At 36.4% G+C, this 16,320-nt stretch overlaps 1 protein-coding gene and 1 pseudogene across 2 annotated transcripts in view; one reads left to right on the top strand and one right to left on the bottom strand.

Annotated features, from left to right (window-relative positions):
- Positions 1 to 1,599: 1,599 nt before the first annotated feature.
- LOC110302130 (olfactory receptor 8G18-like) lies at positions 1,600 to 2,522 on the bottom strand (annotated as a pseudogene).
- A 2,740-nt stretch (positions 2,523 to 5,262) lies between these two features.
- Positions 5,263 to 16,320, top strand: part of LOC110301213 (olfactory receptor 8G17-like) — an 81,493-nt gene continuing 70,435 nt past the window's right edge. Inside the window, exons 1-2 of one of the 2 annotated variants that reach the window (XM_021171549.2) lie at positions 5,263 to 5,511; positions 6,022 to 6,141. The gene's annotated coding sequence lies outside the window, so the exon portion shown is untranslated. The remainder of the gene's footprint in view (positions 5,512 to 6,021; positions 6,142 to 16,320) is intronic. The other variant, XM_021171550.2, reaches the window with a different exon arrangement.

Here is a 16,320-nt window from a genome sequence, read left to right as displayed (position 1 = left end):
GGTGGTGGTGGACATCTATTGTTGATAATGTGATAGTAGGGTATGGCTGCTATGGAGAGGGAAAAAGTAATATTTGGGGGCACTTTGGGAACAGGGATGGGAAGTAAATGTAGAAGGGATAGTAGGCAAGAGTGCAGAGGGAGAAATATTAATAGTTATGTTTGAAAATTCATCAGAAAACATCAAATTTTATGTTTACTTGAATACACACACACAAACACGAATGTCCCCAAATATTATATTCTATTGTTATTGTCCTTAGTTCCTTCCCAGAAACTGAAAGCAACTAAAGATATCATATGATTTTGGCACAGAGCACATATAAATCACACTGGATTTGACTTTGAAGTCTTCTCCCCGGGAACTAGATTTTGTAACAATTAGTAGTAAAATCCAAGGTGACAAGGCTACAAAAAAGTTATTATATCCAGTTGCAATGTCCATTAAACACAGTGATAACAAGCAAGTCAAGTACTAGCTTAAGGTACAATAGTGCCAGTTACATCACAACAAGAAGCAATAGCTTTCTAATTGTTCTTAAGGCTGACTCAGTAGGGGAAATTTAGTGTCTGGTTCTATAAACATAGTCAATTATGAGTTTCTGCTGAGATTACGGAACTTAGAGGAGAATCTAATGGTGTGACTTACACAAACTAGCATAATTTCTAACTGCATACATAGTTCTTACTGAGTTATCCACAAATAACTATAACTCTTTTTATATGAGATGGATACAATTACAGAACTCCATAAATTGTCTAAATAGATGGAATAACTGATTGTGGGGTGAAGAGCCACACCCATCCTTCCACAACACTACCTTCCTGTTTAAAAGAGAGAGAACATTTTGGAAGGAAACTACATATTCTAATAACTAGAGTACAATGAAGTCTATGTAATAAGGTGTCTTCAATGCATGGCAGAAAAGTGAAACTGAATACCTCAAAAGTATAGTCTCCTCAAAAAGAGCCCCCACCAAAAAAACTAAAACAAAAATAAAACCAAATAAAGAAATATCATGTAACATACCAATGTATTTAGGAGAAATCTCAGGGACCCTATTCCTAGATGGAGAAATAGGGACATTCACGATTATTGAGAAGAGAGTCATTCTTTCTATGGGTATATAGGAGTGAAAGGAAAACAGTCCACATATTTGTGAGAGAGCAGGGGATTCATGGGAATGGCTGGAAGGAGATGAGAAATATGATGTAATTATATCACTTACATACGAAATTCTTAAAAATGCATTGAGAAAGAATAAAATAATATCATTTTGTTGTAATTAAGAAAGATATTTATCAATTTAAATTGATGCTTACAAATGTGAATAAAAACTTATATACCATGATGGACTATCACCTATGGGCATAAGGATCCATGTTTTAATTTCTAATTGTCTTCATTGTTGATTCTAAGAAAATTATGGCATATTAGGTTCTTGAAATCTAAAGTTGAAATTTGTAATAGTAAAAGATATCAAAGAATCCTAGCAAATAAACAATAATAATGACAGGTGAGGTAAAATAAATAGCATCAAGTAAATTGATGTATTCTAGATAATTTTCCTTTAAGAACTATTCTTTATATGATTTCTGGTCACATGAATTTTTTTGTTTCAAGTATTTTCTTCGGTGCAACTGTAACATCCTTATTCCTCAGGCTGTTCAGCATAGGAACAGCAGTAGTATCAAATACAGATGACACTTTCTCTTGGTCCATCAAACTTACTGATGAGAGCTGTAAGTACATGAATGCAGTAGAACCATAGTAGACAGCAACAGCAGAGATGTGGGAACTGCAAGTACTGAAGGGTTTAGATCTGCATTCACTTGAGCGAATATGGAGGATGCTGGCAATGATGAAGATATAAGAAGTAATAACGGTCAGCAATGGGACACAGATATTCACTGTACCAAAAGATAGAATCAACATTTCATTGATATAGGTATCAGAATATGCAAGTTTCAAGAGAGGAAGAAAATCACAGAAATAGTGGCTGATCACAACTGATTTGCAGAACTTAATCCTATTCATGAAGCCAGTGTTTACAGATGCACAGATCATAGCAAAAAATACACCCCTGAAATCAGGGAAGTGTAAATTTGAGAGGACATAGTTGCATTGTAAAGCAAGGGGTTACAAATGGCAACATAGTGATCATATGCCTTTGCAGCTAAAGTATAGCACTCTGCAATGCCAAAAGTGATGAAGAAGTAGAGCTGAGCCATGCATCCAGAGTAGGAGATGCTGTTCTTCTCCATCAGAAAGCTCACCAGCATTTTAGGAATAACAACTGTGGACTGACACAAGTCAATCAAGGAGAGACTGCTGAGGAAATATTGCATGGGTGTGTGCAGGTGGGAACTGATCCCAATCAGTGTGATCATGCCCAGATTCCCAAACACAGTGATCAGATAGATTCCTGTGAAGAGAAGGAAGAGTGGCAGCTGGAGTTCTGGCTCCTCTGAGAAACCAGCCAAGAATTCAGTCACTGTGCAGTGGTTTCCTGATGTCATGTCCTCTATTCTGATCCTGAAGGAGTGAAAGTATAGTAAAACCATTAGGGTGAATTTTTTATTCTTTCCCCTGTACACAAAGTCCCTGTATAAATTATCTGCCTTAGAACTCCTTTGCTCTTTTTATACTTGCATTAACTGTATCATCTTTGTTAAATAAAATATCTATTACTATTATTTTTAAACATATACTTAAAATTAAGAAGGAATTTTATAAAAAAAATCACTGTATTACAGTGTTCAAAAATTTTGTGATTTCAAAACAATGTCTCTAAATTGGCATATAAAGTGGGTATTAGTGTAAAACCATGGATGTCTGTGTTGAGGAAGCAAGTTTTGCCTAAAAAAACAGTGAATAATTTATCCAGAACCTTATTTTACTAAGAGATCTCCATGAGTCTTCTTTTTAGACATTTCTATTTTTATAATTTTGAGATACACAATTTTTTAACTATTCAAATGTGAAATTTGGATATTAGGTAGTGGACACCTGGTGCTACTGAGATGGGGATTCTGGTTTGCAAAACAGTTCTTGAGAAGTACAGAGTCTTCAGAGGTGGTTACATAGTGAGTACTTAAAGACAAAATACTCATATTCACCCCCATTATTTATCAATGACGTTATTAGCTAATACAATATACTTTTATTATTTTAATGGATATTTTCTTTACATTTCAAATGTTATTCCCTTTCTCATTTTCCTTTTCATAATAATGGGTATATAGCAGATGATACTCTAAGAAATTGTTATCTTTGTAGTGCTTATGTACAAGTACATACTATTAAAAAGTATTTGAAAGAGTAAACAAGTCCCACACTTTTCAGTGATTATCATAACCAGAGAAAGATAGAATTAAAACATTAACATGAATATCAGATTAATTCTGAAGAAGTGTGTTTTGACACTGAAAAATTATTTGACCCTAAGTAAAAAGTGGCACTATAATGAAGACAAGAACTAATATATAGGAGTTTTCAAAATTTATTATAGAATAACATAATTTATCAAATAAATCAATAACAAAACATTCTTTCATACGGTCCATTACCTATCTACAGAGAGGTTCTTGATTTGATGTTGGTGGAATAGATTTTTTTTTATCTTGTGAGTTGGGTTTTAAGTCTAATTAATAAGAGGATGTTTTCCCCAAAATTTTCATGCAACTCTTGCACCAGTGAGTATATAAGTATAGTCTATTTATTGTTGTTATTGTGAGTTACAAGGGTCCACAGCTCAGTTAGATATGATAGCATGTTCAAGATGTATGTAAACCCAAACAGGAGGAAAAATTGAAAGGGAGAACAGAAGTTATCCTGAAGTTATACCTACAGATGTTATAACTATTAGAAGCACTTGACTGTTGATATCTTCTGAGAGATGGTGGTGGGTCAGTTTTCTTTAACTGTATAACTCCTGATAAAATCAACCAATTTCCAGTGAAGGCCAAATAACCCAAAATATGTATGTCCCAATATGTGTACTTTATATGAGGGGGATTAACAATAAGACACAATTTATATGAATAGAGAAGAGGATGTACCTGCAAAAATTGGTTAGGGGGTGTAAACACAACATGTGAAATTCTCAAAAATCTCAGGAAATATTTCTAACTTCAACAGTGAAAATGAATATAACAGAATGTTATATTCTACCATTTTTTGTTAATTAAGAAAGAGTGAAAAGTAATTTTATTTATTCCTCAGATAAAAAATTCTAAATAAAATAATTTCGTGACTCTGTTATATTATTTTGTGCATGGGGTACCTGTCAATAAAATTATAAAGTCCAAATACGGTATAGTAGATGTTTCTCCTGTTTCTTGCATTTTTTTCTTCAGTATAATTTACCTTAGGTAATACCATTTGCAGATATCTTTAAATTTTCAGAAAATACAGTGCAGTAATATCTTGACAATGTGTTTCACCTGCTTCTATTAAATTCTTCTTTTGAAAAGAAGCTTGAAATTTCCCACTTGATTACATCACACAATTGAGAACCAGAAGAGAAAGGGGATTTGTGGTAGAATTTGAATAAGCAGGATGTTATTATCACTATTATTCCTAATCAGAGTCTTATATCTGCATAGTATATAAAATTTTCATGTCAACCAATTAGGGGAAGACCAAGAGGCTCTGGGTACCAGCTTTATAGAAATAAAGCTTAGTGACTTAAATGCTAAATTCTTCCTATCCCTACTCACATTCTCCAATCCATTCCTTTTTTTGAACCAGATGGAAGAGAAGGAAAGAGAAATATTCTATGCTGTAAAAGAGTGTACAATAGAAAAAAATACTTTTTAAACTTTACAACCACATGACATCCACGGGAGAGAATAGGGCAAACATTTTACACCTGAAATCATGCAGTACTTTTAGGAGATAGGAAACTTTTAGTGCCCCACCTATACAATACTCATGGCTCAGAGTAATTTGAAATCTATGGAGGGAAAGAAGGAAATTTGTACTACTCGGTGTATCAGGAAGTTGGCTATAAAACAGAAATCTCCTTTATATTTGACAGGGAAGCTGCAGGTATGAACTCTCACCAATATCTCTCCTCTGTAAGAGTGTCCCATTCAGGAGGACCCAGTTATTCCATGGGTCAAGGAGGACCGAGGCATGCAAGACAAGCAGGCAGAGAAAGGGGAGCAAGACCAAGCAAAGAGTTGTCAAGGTCTGTTTAATGAAAGCTAGGAGCCTGATTATAAGCACACAGTGAGAGGAAATAGGGAGGGGTCAAGGGAGCATAATAAAATACAGAGAAAGGGATGGACATCTGGGGCGAATGCTGATTACAGGCTTCTCGTAGCTTATCTTAGAATGTTGACCCCCTAACAATCCAGGGTGGCCTTCAAACATTCTGCATTTTATCTTGGAGTGCCATAAACAGTCCCAGGCACGAAACGGAGACATGGAGGAGGAGGTGAAGCTGCCTTAATCTAAGCAGTTCTAGGCGCCAAGTGAAGGAGGGAGTGAAGCTGGCAATCTCAGGTACCAGGTGGAGACAATGAAGGAGGGGGTGACATAATTCCCTTCAAAGGGTCAGTGGATCTTCAGGGTGAAAGTTACTGAGGGTCTAGTTTCCCACAGTTTGGTCTCTCATCTCCCCCTTTTTTCTTTATTGAATTTGGGGGTGGCCACAAAAAGAGGGTTGATGAAGCACCTGTCTTAGGCCTTTTCCGTGGTCCAAGTCCAATACCGCGATAGCTAGGCTTCTTCAGTTCCTAGGTGGGCAAGGCCCCTGTCTTCAGCTATGTGAGTTGCCCCCACTCCTGGCACCATGTCTTATTCCATTGACTTGATCAGGCCACTGGTAGTTGTGATGAGCACCCAGGCAGTGAACTCACAATAATCCCGTCATTGCAGCCTTAGGCAGCCAATAGGCAGTGTGCATCTGGCTCGTGGCACCACAAGATCCAGTCATTGGTAACTCCACAGCTTATGGCCCTCAGCCACTATAAGATCCGGAGTTCACCCCATCCATCATTGCTGTTTCTACAGCTTATGGTACCAAGAAGACTCCGTTTCTGCAGCAAGGGTGGAGAACTGAAGGCCAATGGTTGCCCTCTCTGCATCGTGGGATGACAGGTCTTCAGCTGAGTCTCCGATGTCTAGTTGATGGTAGGGGACTGCAACTGTTTTGTTTAAGGCAGAATCAATCTGTAACTTAACAAAACTGATTAATCTGTTGAAAGACCAAGGGCCAAATGACAAAAGCAACAGAATGTCCACGAAGGGTCCCAAAAGGCTAGGAAGCAAGGTTGAGAGCCAGAGTTTGATTACACACTTCAAACAGGGACAATGGGAGAAGCATCTGGGGTCCCAAAAGACAAAGACCAATACCAGATATTTGGCCAAGAGTCAGCCCTTCTTTAGACTCCAGATGTCATCTCAGAAAGGAAGTATCATTGGTGGCAATCATTTCTCCAAAAAGGGCTATTCCTTCATAAAAAAGAGGCTGGGACGAATAACAAATCTAACAATCCCTAGCAAGGGTAGAATTGGCCTCATGAATGGCTTGTAATGAGGCATTAACCATGGTAACAATAAGTTTTGCCGTAGATAACTACAGTAAGAATTCTAAACCTACATTGCTGTTTGCCCTGAGATTTCTAACTCTATATAGTATATAGTAAAGCCTGATTTTTTTCACTATCTCTCTAACAATACTAGAGGCAATTCTGAATGTCACTGAATAGGCAACATTCTTCTAATATCTGAAATTTCTGTCTTTGTAGCCTTAATATTTGCTATATCCTGCCTTAATGCTGAGACTATTACTTTTAAGATATTAACCTTTGAATCCAACTGTTATCTTTAATAAGTTGCTCTGACAAAGCTATGGAAATATTCTTATGCATATTATTAACAAAATAAGCAGTATGCAGCTGCTGATCTAAAGCTGTGGTAGATATTGATGTTAAAATTGCAGTTAAAGCAGTAAACCCTAAAATTGCTCATTTGACCTTTTCCAAGTTTGTATTCCCCAATTTATAAACCAAGGATCATTTCCTAACTCTAACAGGCAGAAAACATAAGCAGGTCTCTTTAACAAAATCATAACAGCAGATTCCTTATCTAAATTAGGATCTACACAATTAGTTAATTGACAACAATTACAATGAATATGAAAAGACTTGTCAAGATTGGTGATCTAAACTCTTAAAATTATCTAGCAGTATAGCATATAGGTAAGGTACACAATCTTTCACAGCTATAGGGGAGTTGGCCTGAAATACCAAAAACAGTGTCTCTGATGAAATCTTGTCAAATACACTGTAGCAGTCCCTCTGCCTTACGGGTCATCATTTTTAGTTGTCCCCAAGTTGACACCAGGTCGGCTCTCCTTGCTGTAGCCCATGGCAGAGATAGGAAGTTTCTTCATCTTGTTTGCAAGTGGCTGCTCTCCCTGATTCTGCTTTCTCTGTGTGCTCAACACAGATTTCCTGTCACCACTGTTAGGGCACTCAGGAACTCACAGGTCAGCCTGTCACACAAATCATTCTGGAAGCTAGCATGCTTCTGCAGCATTCTGTGGAAAAAACAGAGACACCTCCTTTTCCCCATATTAAATATCTGAACAGACTCATGCCATGTGTCAATAAGTGGATCATTTTCATCTCACCTAGACATGATTATGTCTAGTTTTAGGATACTATGAGTCATTTATTAAGTTCTTTGACATCCAAATTTCAAAATTCTTAAAAATAAAAGTAAGATTTAAATAATGTGCATGGGGGTATAATTTCTCCCGTTCTTTGTTTTTAAGAAGATAGAAGTTTTAAAGTTCCACAATACCTTGTCTTTGAGAATTATTAAATTGTTGACAAAACATCTTAAATACTTGACTGTTATAGTCAGTTTTAATATAACATGGGCAGTGACTACACTTTCAATTGTTTCTCTTGAAGAGCAGTTGTAACTAAAATGCTTGAAAAGTTATTATAGTCACATGTGCTTTATTTATTTATTTATTAATCAGAAATAAGAGCATTTATTTGCAGCAATTGATTAAGTATAGGTCCTCAAGAATTAACACCATTATGTGGAAACAGGTAGGAACTGAGGACACCAAGAGCAAATTTTTTTACAATTTGACATACACATTCTCCAAAAATATCAAAATATTATCTTAAAAATTACTATTTTGAATATATAAAGAATGAGATTATATAGGCAATTTTTAAAAGTACAATGAGCACGTTCAACTATTCCTTGTCCCATGGGGTTATAAGGAATTCCAGTTTTATGTTTGATGCCAATTTCCTTACAAAATGAAATAAAATTCTTGCTAGAATGGGATGCCCTGTTATCTGTCTTAATAAGTTTAGGCAATCCCATGGTATTAAAGGCTTGTAGGCAATGATCAATTACATTTTTAGAGGCTTCTTGTGTATGCAGAGAAGCAAAAGGAAATCCTGAACAAGTGTCAATACAAACATGTATATATTTTAATTTTCCAGATTCTGCATAATGAGTTACCTCCATTTGCCAAATATTATTAGGCATAAGATCTCGTGGATTAATTCCTAAATGTGGCACTGGAGATAACGTAATATATTTAGGATATTGTTTTTCCATATCTGGCTCTTTGCCAAAATAAGTTGGTGCCTCTTCTTTCTAAAGATAACCATCTGTGTTACTGCTTCATAATATGGCAAGATATTACGTTTAGGAGAAATTCTCAAATGTATCTACATTAGAGGAGACGTTTGCCATAACAATCCTGTAGGCATATGAATCATATTAAAAATTAACAGATGTAATAGCAAAGAGTAATCTATATACGTGACAAATTGCTCTTCAATAGCTTTTTCCGCTTGTTGTAAGGCCAGGAATCCTTCTGAGGTTAGAGAATTAGGGGAGGTTGGATCATAACTCCCTTTAAGACTATCAAACAAAGGTTTCAACTCCCTTGTAGTATGCTTTAAATAGGGGTGAAGCCAATTAATATCACCTACCAATTTTTGAAAATCATTCAAAGTCCTTAAGTTGTCTCTGTGAATAACTATCTTCTAGGGAAAAATAGCTTGATTAGTAAGTCTAAAACCCAAATATTTATAAGTATCCTGAATTTGTACCCTTTCAGGAGCTCTCTGTAATCCCTATCAGTTAAAGCTTTACATAAACCTCAATAACACAAACTCATATCCTGGGGGTCTTTTCCAGGCAACCCAGGACATTTCTTAACTGTCCAAAAACAGTCTTCTTAAAGGAACAGTATTTTTTCTTATGAGTTACATAAGCAATTGCAAGCTTGAGAATTAATATCATCTGAGGGATGAACAATTTTAAGCAATTGTAAGCTCTGAGATATAATATTGACTATTAATATACAACTTAAAGTTTGATTGTTCAACATTTTAAAACACCATCTACAGCACACAATTTAATTATCTGTGCTGAAACAGGAGGAAACTCAAAAGAATAAGTGCGTGATCCAATTCACATATACTTTTCTCCCATAGAAAGGTTGTTTTTTAAACACAGTAAATGGTATGAATGCATGCATGAATTTATAGAAGATATAGAAGCATGCATAAAAACAATTTTAACTTATCTTTGGGATAATGATTATCAATTTTATTTAAAATGATGGTATTCAATAGGTCAAACATCAATCTTCTGTAATAACCAAATTATTGGCTATTTGAAACAAGGAACAGATATGTAGTCAGGTTCTTAAGACACAATTTTTATTATAGTTTTTCTAAAATATATGAATTTATCTTACAATTCTTTATTAGCACCACAGTGGCCTAATAGGATGCTAAAACTTTACTTTGAGGTGAAGAAGGATGATTTTACAACAATGTTTTCTCTTGCCAAAGATCTGTTGTGGGCACATAAGTAAAATAAGCAGGTAATATTTAATTACCATTGATTATAATTGATAACAATCGATCACAGAAGTTTCCTCTGCTTTCTGTGAAACATTTTTGTTTCGCACCAGTAATTTTCAATCTCATTAGATAGCACCTAACAAAGGTTTAAGTTGCTTTAAGGCCTCAATGTGAGGTCTTAGCCAATTAACCTCTCCTGGAAGCTTTTGAAAATAAAATTTTGAAGCAAATCGATTTTTCCTTCTTAGATTTTCTGTACCATGATTTTCTAATACAGCTAAAAACCCTAAGTATTAAAAGATATTGCCTCTGAATCTTATCTGGAGCAACAGCTACTCCCCAGAACTTAAAAGTTCATTGTGTGAGAGCAAGGATTTAAAGTAGACTTCCCCTTAAAAGCATTAGTAACTAAAATACTTTTCACTAAGAAACAATATACATATTCATATAAGCAAACTCTGTACACTATAACTTTATATAAAGTAGGCATGTCAAATCGCAATGTCCTGATAAATTCCACAGCTTGATTGACCGTTTATAAACTTTGAATTTAAACTGTATTTAGAACAACACCTGGCTAGGTCTGCAACAAGGCTCTTTTAGCTAAAAGGAAGGGAGGGAGAGGTGAGGTCCCAGGAACTATCCAAGTCACAGTTTGAGAAACAAAAGAAATGCCACACAAGCCTCGCTGAGGGTGCTCCAAGCTGAGCTCTGTATCAAGTCAAATGCAAACATTTCTCAATCTGAGCACTCTGCCAAAGGCCTGGCCCAAAGGTTATCCCTATTTTGAAGTATCTTTAAAGGCCTGTTTTCCTGGGTTCGTTCATGCCACATGTTGTTTAGGATGACTCCAACCCTGAGTTCCCAATTTTAAGCTAACTTTCTGTTACAAGCAAAAGGCTGCCTGCCCCTTTAAGAGCTCCTGTGTAGATAATCAGCCTTTAACAGGGCTTTTCCAGCTGTACTTGACTCCCAGCCACAGTGCAGTGTAACTTATCAGATTCTGCTGTGCAAATTGAGACTGCCTTTAAACAAGTTAAACTAAATCAAAGGATGGACAGCCAGCAGATAGTTTTAACCATTTTTTTTCAACAAGACACACATAACAACAATCATTCAAACAATAAAACAAAAACAAACATAAATAGACAGACATATGGACAAATGGTGCACCAACGACAGACAATAGACAGAGAGGGAATAGAACTTAATGTCTCAAAGGTACCCAGATATCCTAATCAGAACTAAGAATAACTCCATAGGCGCCAGAGAGGAAGCTGGAAGTCTCCCGATTTCCTTGTGTCCCTAGGAGAGCTCTGAAATAGCTTATTTTCATTTTCCCTCGTTTTTTCCTAAAAGGTCCCAAATGGGATAACTGCTTTTGTGAAACTTATTCTCTTTCTCTCATGTTCAAATTCTAATTCTTTGTCTCCTTCTTCTGGGAATGCTGCCAGAAAAGGGAGAGGAGGCACAGAGGTAGCTTCTGATAGTAACTCTCCAATAAGAAAAGATGGTTGCAGGGATGGCATCGAGACCCTCATTAGCTAGTTTATCATTTAAATCTCTGCCTACCTTTTGCCATTTTTTACAGCATATCTCTGCCCCATCAATGATAAACTAGGGGCATGCTTGATCTATAAAAATAAAAAAGTTTATCAAATCTTTTTTCTTAACTCAAACTTCCCTTTCACTGAGTGAAGTTTTCAGGTCTCTGATGAAGACTGCTTCCTTCCACAGCTTAGTTCTCGTTTCTTAGCGGAGAGGAATTACTCACCAAGGACACTTTCTCCTATGAACAGTAGGAGTGTTCGTTCCTCAAAAAACTTATTCTTATTCTTCTAGTTTCAACAAACTTCTCTTAGAGCTAGTCTCCATGGTCTCCACTGGGCAAAGGTCCATGCCGAGCCCCACGTTTTCGGCGCCACTTGTCACGTCCAGCAGGACTTAGTTCTTCCGTGGGTCAAGGAGGACTGAGGCCTGCAAGAGAAGCAGGCGGAGAAAGGGGAGCAAGACCAAGCAAAGAGTTGTTAAGGTCTGTTTAATGAAAGCTAGGAGTATGATTATAAACACACAGTGAGAGAAAACAGGGAAGAGTCGAGGGGGCATAATAAAATACAGAGAAAGGGATGGACATCTGGGGCGAATGCTGATTACAGGCTTCTTGTAGCTTATCTTGGAATGTTGACCCCCTAACTATCCCAGGTGGCCTTCAAACATTCTGCAGTTTATCTTGGAGTGCCACAAACAGTCCCAGGCACCAAACGGAGACATGGAGGAGGAGGTGAAGCTGCCTTAATCTAAGCAGTTCTAGGCGCCAAGTGAAGGAGAGAGTGAAGCTGGCAGTCTCAGGCGCCATGTGGAGACAATGAAGGAGGGGGTGACATAATTCCCTTCAAAGGGTCAGCGGATTTTGAGGGTGAGAGTTACTGAGGGCCTACTTTCCCACAGTGTGGTCTCTCACATAAGAGTAGCTCCATAACCACAGCAGCTATCACACTAACATGGATGAGAGAAAAGCCACAGGTTTCTTTCTCAGGACCTTCAGAAGAGCAGTCAGTGCTCCTAACTACTGATCCATCTGTCTAGCAATATTCACAGGTTTCAATATTTAGAAAGAAGCTAAAGATAATTAAAGACTAATTGACTTCTGAGACTTAGAGGATCAGACTCATCCAGGGGTGAGCCACCTGTTTATCCACTGAAAGAAAGCTGTTTTGGTTAAACACATATCTAGGAGAACAAAATTGACCCATAATTTAATATATATATTTAAATATAGGTTTTTATACATATATACGCACATACATATGTGCATTGATACATGAGTATATGTGTTTCCACAATTATTTTTAAAAGCTCATAAATGTTAGAGGCAGTGGGGAAATATAGGAGGAGTTAGAGTGTGGAGAGAGATGTCTGGAAATACTGCAATAGACTACTATGAAATTCTCATCAAGTATTATAAAATAAACCATAGAAAAATATTTTAAAAGAATAAAGAATATTATACTGACCTCAGTCTTCGGAAAGTATTTCCTCACATCCTAGTGGTTGCAATTAATGGAAAGAAGAAAATAAAAGGGATTAAGTAGAATTTAAAATTGTTTTGTTTTAAAATGGTTTTCTTTATTTTAACATAGTGCCTTTAAATTTGATAACTGTAGCCATAATGAAATCCTGTTTAAATGTAGTGGATAGCTAAACAGAACAAAACAGAAAAAGAAAGAAACAAAAAAAATACAAAAAATGTCAGGAGCTGACAAGAGGTGATTGCAGGAGATTTAAGGAAAGAATAATGAAAGCACATATTTACATGTATGAAAATGATACCAAGAAAGTGTATTCATAAAAGTGTCTTTTGTATTTATGGAAAATTGTTTCTAGAAAACATTTAAGTATGAAAATCTGAAAAAAATCCAAGAGCTCTGTCATTTCTGGAGAATTTAGGGTAATTTAGCCATCACTTTAAGAAAGGGTTTGCTTTCAGATTGTTAGGCACTTTTATACATTGATACTGACTTTATTCAGATTTGCAAGCCCCAACAAAATATTATATTTTATATTTAATTGAAAGTGTTTGGTAAATTTATGCATAAGTACACTATTCATCATTCGCACTTACATCTCTACCATCCAACACTTCATCTAAATCCAATGTCCTCTCATGATCATTCCATATATATATGTATATATATATATACATATATATATGCATATTAGCATATCAGCATTTATTCATACATATCCTGTAAAACCATTTAGTGTTGATTATGTGAATTTAGGGCTAAACTCTGGGCCTGGAGTAAATATCAGAGAACTCAATTCTGGAGAAATCTGATTCTCCCTTTCTCATTGGCTATTAATGGCTTGAAGCTCTTGATATCTGGTAAAAACTTATGAGATTTCCCCATCTCATTGGCATGTGTGTTGTTGCCATTGTGCTTCTCTTGGTTAGGTAAACATAAGTCAATATTTTATGGGTGTTTCTTCCCTGTCATAATACAAGGTTCTATCTCAAAGCACACTTGCTGGTCATTTGCTTCTTATAATCTTTTCAAACATATTTTTTAATGCTCCCTGATCCTCAGGTATAGACGTAATGCCCTAGGTTCATAAGTTGGGGTGGAGAATTTAGACTTAAATTTTCTCCAGTTCTTCCCAGTTGTGCTTTTCCATAATAGCCTCCATCTCTTAGTGAATGAAGCTTCTGTGATGAGGGTACAGAGATAATCTTACCTGAAGATGCAAGATGATTTCAAATATATTTAAAATTATAACTGTTAAAGTAATTGGTGTAATTAGGTTCTTCTCTATGATGGAGGACTTCATAATGTTTGAGTAATTGATTGACTTATACCATAAGACTTACCAGAGAGCATGGCTAAAGTCTAATCACATAATATGTGGTTACCACCATAATTTCACTGCCACTGCTGCACATTAAGAACAAGTTGTCATGCTTGCAATTGTGCCTAATTGTAGGTTCTGTAGCTGGCTAGAACAATTGATTACTTTTCTCTCTTGGAAGGTACCTTAGCATTGTAGATGTATTAAATGTAGTCCTAAGAGAGCTGGTGCAAACTCCAATTAAAGACATTGCTGGCTCAACTGGCAGTTATCATGTAAAAGAATTCAAATTGACCCATTCTTATCTCCTTGTACAAAGCTGAAGTCTCAGTGGATTAAAACTGAACTACAGAGCAATTGTGATAAAAACTGCATGGTATTGGTATAGTGACAGACAGGTAGGGCAATGGAACAGAATTGAAGACCCAGAAATGAACCCACACAACTATGGTCACTTGATCTTTGACAAGGAAGCTAAAAACCATCCAGTGGAAAAAAGAGGTGGAATCTCAGGGTTGTTTTGATTTGCACTTCCCTGATGATTAAGGATGTTGAACATTTTTTCAGGTGATTCTCAGCCATTTCGATATTCCACAGTTGAGAATTATTTGTGCTCTGTGCCCCATTTTTAATGGGGTTATTTGGATTCGGTGCAGCAGTGGCAATGAAATTATGGTGGTAACCACATACTATTTGATTAGACTTAAGACATGTTCCGTGCTAAATCTTATTTTGTAAATCAACCAACTACTCAAGCATTATGAAGTCCTACATCATAAGATTTTTTTTTTCAACAAATGGTGCTGACACAACTGGAGGTTATCATGTAGAAGAATTCGAATTGATCCATTCTTATCTTCTTACTAAGGTCAAGTCTAAGTGGATCAAGGAACTTCACATAAAACCAGAGACACTGAAACGTATAGATGAGAAAGTAGGGGAAAAGTCTCGAAGTTATGGGCATAGAGGAAAAAATCTTGAATAGAACAGCAATGGCTTGTGCTGTAAGATCAAGAATTGACAAATGGGACCACATAAAATTGCAAAGCTTCTATAAAGCAAAAGACACTGTCAAGACAAAAAGGCCATCAACAGATTGGGAAAGGATCTTTACCAATCCTAAATCAGATAGGGGACTAATATTCAATATATATAAAGAACTCAAGAAGATGGACTTAAGAAAACCAAATAACCCCATTAAAAATGGGGCACAGAGCTAAACAAAGAATTCTCAACGGAGGAATACTGAATGGCTGAGAAGCACCTGAAAAAATGTTCAACATCCTTAATCATCAGGGAAATGCAAATCAAAACAACCCTGAGATTCCACCTCACACCAGCCAGAATGGCTAATATCAAAAATTCATGTGACAGCACATGCTGGCAAAGATGTGGAGATAAAGGAACACTCCTCCATTGTGGGTGGGATTGCAAGCTTGTACAACCACTCTGGAAATCAGTCTGGCGGTTCCTTAGAAAATTGGACATAGATCTACTGGAGGATCCAGCAATACCACTCCTGGGCATATATCCAGAAGATGTTCCAACTGGTAATAAGAACACATGCTCCACTATGTTCATAGCAGCCTTATTTATAAGGTACAAGGAGAGAAGAATGGATCAATTTGCATTCTTCTACATGTTAACTGCCAGTTGTGCCAGTACCATTTGTTGAAAATAAGCAGAACCTGGAAAGAACCCAGATGACCCTCAACAGAGGAATGGATACAGAAAATGTGGTACGTTTACACAATGGAGTTCTACTCAGCTATTAAAAACAATGAATTTATAAAATTTGTAGGCAAATGGATGGATCTGGAGGGTATCATCCTGGGTGGCATAACCCAATCACAAAAGAACTCACATGATATGTACTTACTGATAAGGATATTAACCCAGAAGCTTAGAATACCCAAGATACAATTTGCAAAACAAATAAAACTCAAGAAGAATGAAGACCAAAGTATGTACACTTCGCCCCTTCTTAGAATTAGGAACAAAACACCCATGGAAGGAGTTACAGAGACAAAGTTTGGAGCTGAGATGAAAGGATGGACCATCCAGAGACTGCCCCACACAGGAATGCATCCCATAATCAGCCACCAAATGC

The sequence above is a fragment of the Mus caroli genome, unplaced genomic scaffold, assembly GCF_978045245.1.
Source record: "Mus caroli unplaced genomic scaffold, Mus_caroli_1 scaffold_11, whole genome shotgun sequence".
In the NCBI taxonomy this organism is placed as follows: domain Eukaryota; kingdom Metazoa; phylum Chordata; class Mammalia; order Rodentia; family Muridae; genus Mus; species Mus caroli.
This window is presented reverse-complemented; position numbering and strand designations above follow the sequence as displayed.